A 13395-nucleotide genomic window follows, 5' to 3' on the forward strand; every position below is an offset into this window, starting at 1 on the left:
TTCCTTCCTTCCTTCCTTCCTTCCTTCCTTCCTTCCTTCCTTCCTTCCTTCCTTCCTTCCTTCTCTCTCTCTCTCTCTCTCTCTCTTTTAGTTTTGCCAATCTTATTAGTGGAAAAGCGGTTTTAATTATTTTAATACATTGGCTGAAGTTACCTTAAACTAAGTGGCTTAAAAGCACACACATTTATCATCTCATAATATAATAGAATTACACATAGCAATTAGGGAACAGACATCTCTTTGTGAGAGGCATTTTACATGCATATGTATTGTTTAAAGTATATTAGATATCATTGTAGGCAGCATAGACCCCCACCCCCAATACGCCCAAAGTTGTCTAGGTCCTAATTACCCAAACCTGTGAATATCATGGTTCCATGGCAAAGGGCATTCATGTTGCAGCTGGAACTAAGGTTGCTAATAAGATGACCCTAAAATAGGAAGATTATCCTGAATTACATGCAGGTGCACTCAACATACACACGTGTTCTTAAAAATGAAAGAGGGAAGCAGCACTGTGGGTCGGGGGAATGGGATATGAGAAGGACTTAACCATCGCTGCTGCCTTTGAAGATGAAGGAGCCTCCAGGAGGAATAGTAACCCTGCAAAGACCTTCACTGTAACTCCAACATTGGACTTCCGACTCTCCGAATTATACGATAACAAAGTAGTCTTGTTTTAAGCCACATTTGTGGCGATTTGTTATAGCAGCAATAGAAAACTAATATAGGCATCAATTAAAGTGTTTTTAGAAAGTTTTATAATGATGTGAAAAACACTTGTTTTATAATGTTGGGCTTAAATTGCAGAATTGAAATTCATGGAATTTAATATAACTTGAAAAGTGATAGTGTCCAAATTGATTGCAGTATCATCAACTTTTGCAATCTGAAAATCTTAATATTTCACAGCAGAACATGGCATTCAAAGTTAGATTTTTTTATTCAAATCCTATCTCTATTATTTATTAGCTCTCTGTAGTGATTGGAAAGCTATAGAAACACGCTAATCCTTGGTTGAGCCTTCTGTAAAATGGGGACAATTATTTCTACTCCATACAATTTTGTGGGTTTTCAGTGAAATGATAGATATAGCCCAGTACATGGCACGTTTTACACACGTGGCAAATGTTAGCTGGTGGTAAAACCACTATCTTTATTCTTTATGGTAAACATTCCTTAAGATCAAGCAGTTATTTTAAACATTGTCCCCTCCTTAGTATTAAACTAGTTTTAGGATATATTTCAGTTTGGGTAACTAAGGTGCATAGCTAATTGACACAATGTCAGGTTGATGACCAGAGAAGAGTGGAAACTGTCAGGCAGTGTAAGGTAGGCATTAGGGAGATGGCACCATCATGGGAGGGTGGGGTGGGCATGGAGCATTCTGGATCCTCGGGATCCATTTACTCAAGTTTAATCAAGTCATCACTACTTCTTTATTTTGTCAACTTCTTCCTTCCAATTCTGTAATATTATAATTCCATGCTTCTTCTAATGTCTCCAATGGCAAAGACAATAGAGTTTTAATGGTGAAGAAAATAGAATTGTGTTTTAGTGAAGGGAGTATGAAGCACCCAAGAGGAATCACCTGGAAGCTAATAACTGACCATACATACTGCAATGTCATCTAAAAAACAAAACAAAACAAAACAGACTGAGGGAGTTGGATACAACTTTCACTTCATCTAGTCTAACTTCCTTATTTTATTTATAAGGATAATGAGTCCTAATAGTATAAATGAATTGCTATAAATGAAGCTATAAATTGAATAGTATAAATGAAGGTTACAATGTTTCAGACACTAAGAATAAAGTTTGATATTTCTTCTTCTAGTAGCACACACTTTATTCTCCAGTGTTTATTTAGTATTTTATGCCAAAACCCTTGACTTATGTTTGTCCTCCCATGTTGAGCTGTTCATTGAAAGCAAAAACTGCTCAGTCTTCTTTTTCGAGCAGAGCTGTTGGCTGTTATTTTGCCTGTAAGGAAGAATCCTGACCCATGGGGCAGCAAGAGGCATGTTGCTGCTGTCAACAGAAAGGGCATTGGGGAAGCGAGTGAAAAGACTCAGCAATATATAAAAATCCTTTACAGCAAAGTTCACCCAGGTGTTTCTCTCAAATTCCAACCCACTCCCTCCCGCACCTTCTCAAGAACAGGTGTGACCCCTGGAACATTAGTGAATCAGCAGGGGTAAGTGAAAGGTTATCCAGAGTTGAAGAGCAGCAGAAAATTGAAAAAATAAGCAGATTTGGTAAACAGCATCTGTTTTTGATGTGGGTTTCTAATATTTAAACAACATTCTATCTTTAGCTCTGGGAGAAAGGAATGAGTGCCTAATCTGGATCTAGAAATTAGTGACATAAATAAGAATAAATTATGAACACCAGTAATTCAGAGGGTTATAGACATTATTGCAAATGAGCTATTTTAAAATGTATACATGTTATTTCATAAAATCATAAAGTCATCAGGATGAAATATATCACTCTGTCACTTAGGCCAGTAACATTTACTCTAATTATTTTGTTCTCAATTTGGGGGGCTTTCTCATTAGAAATTATCATTAAAAGTCCATAAGCTTGTCTTGACAGTGAATAATGAGCAAATTGTCAGATTTTTGCCCATGCTGACATTTCGATTCTCTTCCTGATGGTTGTTGAACTCATTGGGTACACTTATAAAATAGGGATTGAAACCTAAAAAGGGTTGAAGACTTAAAAATAAACTACTATATAACCTGTCATTATTCTACCCTTAAGAAAGTTGATTTTGATGTATTAACTTTCCCTAAGATATTAAAAAAGAAAAAAAATTAAGTGATGAACATAAATATTAATACAAACACAGACCCTAATTGTCTTTACCAAAGCCTTGCCAGTTACCCTGAAATATATGCAGTATAGCTGGAAAAAATATAACACAGTTGCATGTTACATTGAGTTCAAAACATAAGCAAAGGATGAGAGCCTATTTCTTCTGCAAGAGAGAATACTGCAAATTTCTGAAACCTTTTCTCATTAGCTGGTTTCTAAGTACACTCAAACGATTTCAGTACTTTTGTTTTCCTTTTCAACAAATTAGGCAGACTTTTTCTTTGGCATTAAATTCAGATAACTGGAGTTCTTTATTTGAAAAAAAAAATCTATATTTTTAAAAGGTGGCTTCTCTGATATATCCAAATCAATGACTGTGTCACATCAAAGCCCTCCTTCTTCTTGGTGGTTACATTTACTTATCAATATATGACTTTGGGAAGAATAAGGGAGAATAAAGTTAAAAACTGGAGGCATAAACTTTTAAAACAGAGTTGGTAGTGTAAGAAGATTATAAATAAGGTATATTAATTGTGAAAACTTAAAGGATATTCTGATTGGAGATGTATACCAACAATGAAAACATCTTCTTTATGTCTACAGTGTAGGAAAGGGGGGAGGTGAAAAATATAAATATGTGTTACACAGATATATGTGTCCATAAAATAAGCAACGTTGAATAAATTCAGGTTTTTATTTGCAACAAATAAGTCAAATACTGAGATGACTGATTAGCATTCTTTCATTCTTCAGCAAGCATCCCGTTATCAGGTAAAAACAATCTGGATGTTTTACGTTTAAATATCAGTAATGGAATCATTAGTGTGTTATGGGTTAAATTGGGTCCCCTAAAAATTCATATGGTAAAGTCTAATCCCCAATTGCTCAGAATGTACATTTATTTGAAAATAGGGTCCTTGCTCACACAGTAAATTAAGATGAGGTTAAACTGGAGCAGGGTAGGCCTTTAATTCAACATGACTAGAAAAACTGGGACTGTGAAGAGGCAGACATGTGCAGAAGGAGAATGCCATGAGATCATTAAGGCAGAGATTGGAACGACGCATCTCTTAGCCAAGTGATGCCAATTTTCAAAGCAAACCACCAGGAGTTAGGAGACAGGCATGGAGCAGATTCTCCTTTACTTCCCCCAAAAGGAATCAACTGTGATAACACCTTGATCTGGGACTTCCAGCCTCCAGAATGATGAGATGATAAATTTATGTTGTTTAAGTGAACCAGTTTGTGGTATTTTTGTTGTTGTTTTGTTACTCTCACGGGAGGATATTTTCTTCTATTGATTTTTAGAGAGAGTGGAAGGGAGGGGGAGAGAGAGATCAATGTGAGAGAGACACAAGGGTTGGTTGTCTCCTACACATGGCCCGACTGGGCCAGCCCCTTGACTGGAATCAAACCTGCAACTCTTCAGTCCAAAGGCTGATGCTCTATCCACTAAGCCAAACTGGCTAGGGCTGTTCATGGTAATTTTTATAGTAGTCTTAGCAAACGAATACATCTATATCCATCTCCATTTTCTAATATTAGCATGATGTCTGAAGAGATGGCATATTTACACATAAATATGAATAGAATGGAGACAACCCTGGGGCTCCTTTGCACTTAATAATGAAAATTAGATGTATACATCGCATCATGTTGAGTAGAAATAGGCACAAAAAGAAAGCCATAGAAGCACATTAAAAGACAATATGCATCCCCAATGAAACACTTAGAACACTGTAACGCTAGAACATTAATTTGGGGGGTGCCTTTAGTTTGCAGAAAATAAAACCTTATTGAATTTTACTGTTGTTGTTAACAAGGTGAATTGATTGTGTCTAGGAAAGACTAAGAATTTATTGGTATTATAAGATTCTCTAAATTTAAGCGAGTTTCATCATTGGTGATGAGTTTATGTGGGAAGGCAGAATGTTAGCAGCATCTTAGTTCTACTCAGAGCTATAATTAAATTTAGTTTGTTCAAAATTAAATAATGGATAGATAAATTTTTTAGTATAAACAAGAATATCAATTTCAGCCTTCAAACAAATTTTACATATACAATGAATTTTAAGATACTGATTACAATTTGGCTATATTTACTGATAGTAAATAAAAATACTTAAGTTCTATTATAATAAATTTTTATATTCATACACAATAAAAAGACAGTCAAAACTATGCCATGTTGTAAAAACCTAATCTCTTTCATTTAAGCAATTTCTACTTCAATCTTTTTTCTTTTTTTTCATTCATTAACCTAAGCTCTGGAGAATTTCTGTCTTTTATGAATGGCTTTTTGAATATACCCTTTGAATAGAGATTAATACTAGACTCATTCTAATAGCATTCTCTTACTTGCAGAAAAAAGACAACCATATAATATTTAATTGCATTAATACTGAGAAGAAAGACCACTAAAAGAAGTCCCAATTTAAATTTGTTTTTTATAGTCATTGCCTCAATAGCTTTTTTAAAAGTAAGATTTCTGAATACACAGACTTGTTAACATGGTTACAGATGCCTTGGGGTTTTATTTTCTTTCTGCCAAAACTCAGACAATTACTGTAAGTCATTCAATGTCACTATCCTTAATGTTTTACATTTGAAATAAAAATATAATTTACTATAGATAGATCTATGACACAGGAGTAATACACACACACACACACACACACACACACACACATATGAGTGAACCAATATTTTGAAATATTATCAAGGCAAAGAAAATAAAGTATTATTATTTTTTTTCTTTGTTAGAGGTCAGTTGGTTGGGAAAAAAGGAAGAAATATTTCTCTAAAGTCTCTGTATTGGGAACACAAGCAGAGAGGTACTGGGTTCTCTTTTGGGAAACGTAGCAATCGCATTGATTATTGTGACACTCTCCTTCTCTCTGTGGATCCGACCATGTTTCTGTACACAGAATCTCTCCAACCACACAGTACTGCAAGGATTACAGCTCATCAGTTGCAGCATAATGAGCAACATCCTACAGAGGAAAAATACCCAGTAAAGTTTGTATGTTACTTGGGTAATAATACAAGAAATAGAGGAAAGGACAGTCAGGTTCTCAAATGGAAGAAGACAACTGTTTTATGGTAACAGGTTAGAATAATACTGAGGCATCCCATAAATCATTAAAGGGAATTAAATAAGGTTGACTTCCTGCATTGCTGGGAGCCAATTCCAGCATGTCAGCAAGGGCTGAATCATCTTGGAATGGCAAGGACATTTCCCCAAACCTGAAAAGGGATGATTGCTTATTGCCAGACAGCTCAGGGCATCTCAATCTACATGTTATTGGCTCCTACTGGCCAAACACCTGAACAGCCATAGGCAAATTCTTCCAATCTGATAATGGATTGTATATAGGAAACCCTATCCTTTGATGTGTATATCTACCTCGCCTTAGGACAAATTGTGTTAATAAAAAGCAAGGGGTCCTGAGACAGAGAACTTGGTTTTCTTTAACTAAGTCTTCTCTGACTCCCTATAATGCCTTTCAAAATTATGTTTCATCTCTGGACTCTTTATTAATTTATGCACGGTGCCTTCTCCTGATTTCTGAACCCTTCTTGATGCCGGATCAAGACCACCGGCATTACTGCATTGCAGGTAGAAGCAACACTTTGAGACTTCAGACTCATATAGTCATATTACAATTCTTCTTATTATTATCATTATCATTATGACTTATGGGGAATACAAATGTTATAATAATGTTATGGTCATAAGGAAACCCCTCTAATGTGTGGAAATAATTAATGTATGGAAATAATTAATGTGTGAAATGTTTGCTGTGTGAAGACCCCAATACTCTGTAATTTCTAAAATATGGTGAATGCCTCACTATCTTGATGTGAATGCCCTGAGCCCTTAAAGCGTAAACACCCTGCTCCTAGCAAAGGCACACCATCAGGCCTACACTGATAAGACACAAGTTGTTTAACACGGGCTATAAAAGCATCAGATTTTTCTTCAGTGGATGTCTCTTGCCTGAAGAGAGGAGGACTCCATGTCATTCTGTGAAACAAGCCCCTGATTGACTGCTCTCCTGTGTGAGCCTGAACCAACTGTGACCACTCGTCTGTCTCCATCTTTGTTGTCCATATTTTGGTGTGCATCGCCAGGCAGCCTTTGCTGGAGCTTAGGACCCACTAGGAATCTTACTTAATAAAAGAGTAATATGCAAATTAGTCAGCACTCCGTCACTCCGTCACAAAGATGTCTGCGCCCATAGCCACAAGATGGCAGTGCCCAGTCCCCTCAGCCCCACTGCTGAAGTGTCCAGGCCTGTTGGCCAGGCAGGTGGCGGAGGAGGCGGGGGGGGCCGAGGAGCGGAGCAGGCGATCGGAGGGGGCAGGGGCGGAGCTGGCGATGGCAGGGGCCTGAGGGTCCCCTGCTCAGGCCTGCAGCCTCGGCCAGAGGCCTTAGGTCTAGGCAGGGGCAGAGCCGGAGATCGGAGTGAACTACAGAGGAAACACCTTTTCTGACCGCTCATTGGCTAAGCTCCCTGTATGCCACTGGTAATATTCTTAGTAACTTGGGTAATAAAAATTCAAAAAGGTGATCTAGGGTTTTTCTACCACACTCCTGGAGATAAAATGAAGGTATGCTGCTGGAGGGCTAAGAAATGTCATATCCTGCCCTAGCTGGTTTGGTTCAGTGGATAATGCCTTGGCCTGCCCACCGCAGGATCTGGGTTCAATTCTGACCAAGGGCATGTACCTAGGTTGCAGGTTCCTCCCTGGCTCCGGCCCAGGTCAGGGCTCATGCAGGAGGCAACCAATCAAAGTGTTCCTCTCACTTTGATGTTTCTCTGTCTTTCCCTTTCTCTTCCACATTCTCTAAAAATCAATGGAAACATATCCTCAGGTGAGGATAAAAAAAAAGAAAAGAAAGAAAGAAATGACATATCCTATCAAAGACACTTCTTGAAAATGCCTAAAGAAAGTTGTCATTTTTTCATGGTAAAGGGACTGGAGTCCGTGTTGATGAAAACACCTTGGTAGCTGCGGTGACTGGCAGTGGCTGCAGCAGCAGGGTGATGGGACTGGTGCCTTCCCCTGATCACCTCGGTCACCTCCCATAAAGGGAGGCCAGATTGTGGCTTAGGTCCGCTCCCCAAGGGGAGCAGGGAGCGGGCCTAAGCCATCAGTAGGACATCCCCCGAGGGCTACCAGTATGTGGTAGGGGGCAGGCTGGGCTAAGGGAACTACCCCCACCCCCAGTGCATGAATTTCGTGCACTGGGCCCCTAGTCTTATACAATAAAAGGGTAATAGGCAAATTGACCCTAACAGTAGAGTGACCAGGAACCACAGGTCACTATAACATGCACTGACCACCAGGGGACAGATGCTCAATGCAGGAGATTCCCCCTGGTGGTCAGTGTGCCCCCACAAGGGGAGATCCACTCAGCCACAATCCCAGGCTGATGGCTACGAGTGCAGCGGCCCATGGGGAGCAGGCCTGAGCCATCAGTTGGACATCTTTCAAGGGCTCCTAGACTGCAAAAGGGTGCAGGCCGGGCTGAGGTACCCCCTCTCCCCCAGTGCACAAAATTTCATGCACTGGGCCGCTAGTAGGTAAGTAAACCTTGTGTGACTGCATACTAATTCTGTCTTGTGTGTTCATGTGTTCTGTTCTGGTTCGGCTCAGCTGTCTAGACATTGAAGTACCAGGGGATAGGCTGTTATTGCTGACTCCTGGTCACCTGCGTTTGTCCCACTAAGTCTAGACAGATAATTAATTAATTGGGGCATAATTGGGACAACAGATGAGCTGCAAAAAGCAATGTAAGGAATCATAAATATTGAGAAGGAAATAATTGAAGATAATCTAATATATTATGAGTAACTGAAGAATAAAACTAACTTGAAAAAAACAAAAGAGACAGTCTGCTTTTCTAATATGTCAACACTGAACTCTTTTGTTATTACTATGACTGTTTGCCTTGCAGAAGCGTGCAAAGCTAGAGACACCAAAGTGGAACAACAAATCTTTTTTCTCTCTCCCTCTTCTTGTCTCTCTCTGTATATATATGAGAAACAACTATTCCATTCCTAACTCTAATCTGCTTATATGTTTGCACAGGGAGGGAACCATGTGTACACCACTTTGGCTTTTATGGCCACCAGGCTCAAAGACAGTACCAAATACACTATGGTTAAATCAAAACTGTAATGAGGTGGCAAGAATGAATTGCCTCTGTTCTGACTACACAAACCCTGAAGAAAAACAGGATTTACCTGTTTTTTCCTTTGGTTTTCTCTCTCTTTATATTTACACTAGAGCACGGTGCACAAAAATTTGTGCACTCGGGGGTCCCTCAGCCCAGCCTGTGCTCTCTAGCAGTCTGGGACCCCTCGGGGGATGTCCACCTGCTGCCTTAGGCCTGCTCCCTGGGGGATTGTGCCTAAGCTGGCAGTGATACATCCCTTGGGGGATTTCCACTTGCCAGCAGGCGGAAGCTGCAGTTGAACATCCACAGAGCTGCTGAGGAGGCAGGAGAGGCTCCCACCATCGCCGCTATGATGCCATCAGCCTGGCTTGTGGCTGAGCAGAGCTCCCCCTGTGGGAGTGCACTGACTACCAGGGGGCAGCTCCTGCATTGAGCATCTGCCCCCTGGTGGTCAGTGTGTGTCATAGTGACCAGTCATTCCCAGTCTTTCTGCTGTTAGGGTCAATTTGCACATTACCGCCCTAACGGGTTTGGCTCAGTGGATAGAGCGTCGGCCTGCGGACTGAAGGGTCCCAGGTTCGATTCTCGTCAAGGGCATGTACTCTGGTTGTGTACACATCCCCAGTAGGGGGTGTGCAGGAGGCAGCTGATCGAAGTTTCACTCTCATCGATGTTTCTAACTCTCTATCCCTCTCCCTTCCTCTCTAAAAAATCAATAAAATATATTTGGAAAAAAAAATTGCATGTGCACATTACCCTTTTATTATATAGGATAGAAGCCTAGTGCACGGGTGGGAGCCAGCTGGTTTGCCCTGAAGGGTGTTCCGGATCAGGGTGGGCAGGGGACCCCCAGCTCCCTATGATAGCCCACGCCGCCCCTGCTCACGATCGCTGGCTCTGCCCATGCTCAGGCATAACACCTCTGGCCAAGGCATTAGGCCTGGGCAAGGGACCCCCAGTACCCCACCATCGGCAACTCGGCCCCTGCTCCCTGCGATTGACGGCTCCGCCCTAATGCCTCTCACCCAGGCATTAGGCCTGGGCAGGGGACCCACAGCTCTCCAAGGGACCTCCTGCTCCACCCCTTCCCAGGCCTAACGCCTCTGGCCAAGGCATTAGGCCTGGGCAGGGGACCCCAAGCTCCTACCATCAGCGACTCTGCCCCTGCTCCCCATGATCGTAGGCACCGCTCCTGCCCAGGCCTAATGCCTCTGGCCGAGGTGTTAGGCCCGGGCAGTGGGGACCCCCAGCTGCAGCCCCCCCCATCATAGGCTCCACCCCCGCCAGCTGCAGCCGCCCCCGATTGTGGGCTCTGCCCCTGCCCAGGCCTTACGCCTCTGCCAGAGGCATTAGGCCTGGGCAGCGGGGACCCCCAGCTGCAGCCACCCCGTGATCTCGGGCTCCACCCCTGCCCAGCTCCCATCGCTGGCTCCACCCCTACTTCCCGCTATCACTGGCCAGGGTGGCAAAGGCGCCCAATTCTCCGATCATGGCTGGGGGGCAGGGCAAAGGCCTTAGCTCTTAGGCTCTTAGCTCCCCCCTGGGTTTCCGATCACTGTCAGTGCCAGGGGGCTTCTTCCTTGCTTTCCTTTTCTCCTCTCTGCATTGTGCCTACATATGCAAATTAACCGCCATCTTTGTTGGCAGTTAACCGCCATCTTGGCTGGTGATTAATTTGCATATCTCGCTAATTAGCCAATGGGAAGGGTAGCGGTTGTACTCTAATTACCATGTTTCTCTTTTATTAGATTAGATCATCGAAAGCCATCATTAGTCACAAAAAAAAAATTCACATTGAATACTGAGATAGCTACTCTAGTGAATCTTTGCATGTTAGTACCTTAACATAATAGAAGGTATTTGTTATACATAACAATGTCCATTGTGGCTATTTCTGGTTAGCAGGGAGGTACTGCTGTAAGAGGAGGTATTTTCTTGAATAGACTCAGGATTCTGGCATTCTCTGTTGGCACCAGATTTTAACCTTTGGGAGTTTCCTCATGTCACAGTTCCCTCCATGATTACATCTGAAGTGGGCACTGAGAACGATACCCTCTTTGGGAGATGGGTGCGTCCTTCTGGTGCAAAGATTTAAAGCCCTACTGTTGTCTGTTGTCTTAGAACTACCAGTTGTTTAGATGCAGCTTCTTTTCTTTCTTTTTTCTCAGCAACATATTCTTAAAAAGCTTAGTAGAATTCTGATCATTTGCTACTAGTCAGTTACATACCAGTAAGCACAACAAAGTTCTTTCCTAGTTAAAATTTTTAAGCCTGGCTTCCCCCACCTCCTCCCCACCCCCCCCACACCACACCTTATGTCTCTTGAAAGAATTAGCTTAGGTGGGAAGGAAACTTCCATACTATAGTATTTGCCAGAAGTCTGAAATTCCCTCTATAACAGACATCTTAATGTGCCTTTGCCATGAAAAGTCCTTTTCTTGTATTGTCTCTTACTATTTAGGATCTAAAAGCTTTTGCCTTTTCCAAACATGTGTGACCAAAAATTTCTCACCTCTGTTCTTTCAACCTCTGCTCTGAAATAAGTCAGTTCTTGTACTTTCTTCTTAACACCTTGCTAAAACATTAAGTAAAAACTAACAAATTATCTCACCTTTTCCAACTGAAAGGAATTTTAGGGACAAAATAGGCATGCTTAGGGAGTCTTAGGAATAAAGAGGGTCCATGGGGGAGGAATGCATAGGTGAGGGCTTGGGGCCCCCAGAAGGCATACATTCACAGAGAAAGAAAAGTGCCACAGGGTAAGGGGAGAGGAAGGCATGCATTCACAGAGGATAAAGAAAAGTCACAGAGTGTGGGGAAAAGGAAACATACTTTCACAGAGGACAGAGAAATGTCGACAGATGCTGGAGAGAGGGAAACATGTTCACAGAAGACAGAGGAATGTTGCAAGATGAGGGGGGGAGAGAAAGGGGACACCACGTGAGTTTTGGAAATTAAAGCTGATATTCTACAAAAGAGTGACCAATTAGCAAAGCACAGGGTCATAAAATAGGGAAAGGGTGCCCTAGCCGGTTTGTCTCACTGGACAGAGCATTGGCCTGGGGACTGAAGAGTCTCAGGTTCAATTCCAGTCGAGGGCATGTACCTTGGTTGCAGGCACATCCCCAGTAGGGAGTGTGCAGGAGGCAGCTGATTGATGCTTCTCTCTCATCGATGTTTCTAACTCTCTATCCCTCTCCCTTCCTCTCTGTAAAAATTCAATAAAATATATATTTTTTTTAAAAATAGGGAAAGCATCCAGTTAGAAGGGAGCATGAAGAGACAAAGAACTGCAGCATGTATAACCCTTAGGAAAAGGGGGGCTTAGTGGTTACACCCTATGGGAACCCGTCCTTACATGGGAATTTGTATTTTCATCTAAAAAATTTATATCCTTTTACTAACAAGTCCTTTTAGTCCACAAATTTTATTCTTCAAACTTCGTGAGGCAAGAACCCACAAGGGTGAGATCCACTCCCTGAACCCCATGTTTCAGAACCACTTCCCTAGAGTTACAGACCTAAGTAGGACATGCTTTGTCTTCTGAATTATTACAGATCATAATGGTTTTTTAATATTTTGCCCCTACATAATATAGATCTTCAAATTTTTAACCTGCACTGGCTATTATCTAATCATCTCAGTTGACCTCTGAGCAATGGCAACACTCCACTTCCTCTGCCTATTTATGATTTAATTAGGTTAAAACTATCTGAAGTTAAATACCAAACAGATTAGAGTTATAACAGACTACAAGTCAATTTTATAGGTATAACATTTCAATGCCAGCATATCTGACTGTAGATTAAATGATTTTTCTACACACCATGAGTAATTTACTCCAGTTCTTTCTATTCTCTGGCTCCAAATCCTCTAGTTTACGGCCAAATCCTCTTCATTCAAATTATCCAGGTAGCCCTAGCTGGTTTTCTCAGTGGATAGAGCTTCAGCCTGCGGACTGAAGGGTCCCAGATTCAATTCCAGTCAAGGACACATGCCTGTGTTGTGGGCTTGATCCCCAGTAGGGGATGTGAAGGAGGCAGTTAATCAATGATTCTCTCTCATCATTGATGTTTCTATCTCTCTTTCTCTCTCTCTTGCTCTCTGAAATCAAGCAATAAATATTTTTAAAAAAAGTATCCAGGTAATAGAGAAGGAACAGATAATTCTTAAAAACCTTGGGCATGAGTGACAATCATTACTCCTAGTCCCATTCCTTTGCCAAGGGCTAATAATGAGGCCACATATAGGGACAAAAAGGAGGTGGGCTAGACACTAGTAATATAGTCCCAGGCTGTGCCTTTGCTATAGAAATGGTAGGATTCTGGAGAACAAATACTGGCTCAATCTGTTGTGGGCTGAACTTTTTCTCCTCAAAATCATGTATT

The sequence above is a fragment of the Myotis yumanensis genome, unplaced genomic scaffold (genome assembly GCF_028538775.1).
Source record: "Myotis yumanensis isolate MYYU_CA2020_CCGP unplaced genomic scaffold, mMyoYum1.0.hap1 SCAF_3, whole genome shotgun sequence".
Classification (NCBI taxonomy): Eukaryota; Metazoa; Chordata; class Mammalia; order Chiroptera; family Vespertilionidae; genus Myotis; species Myotis yumanensis.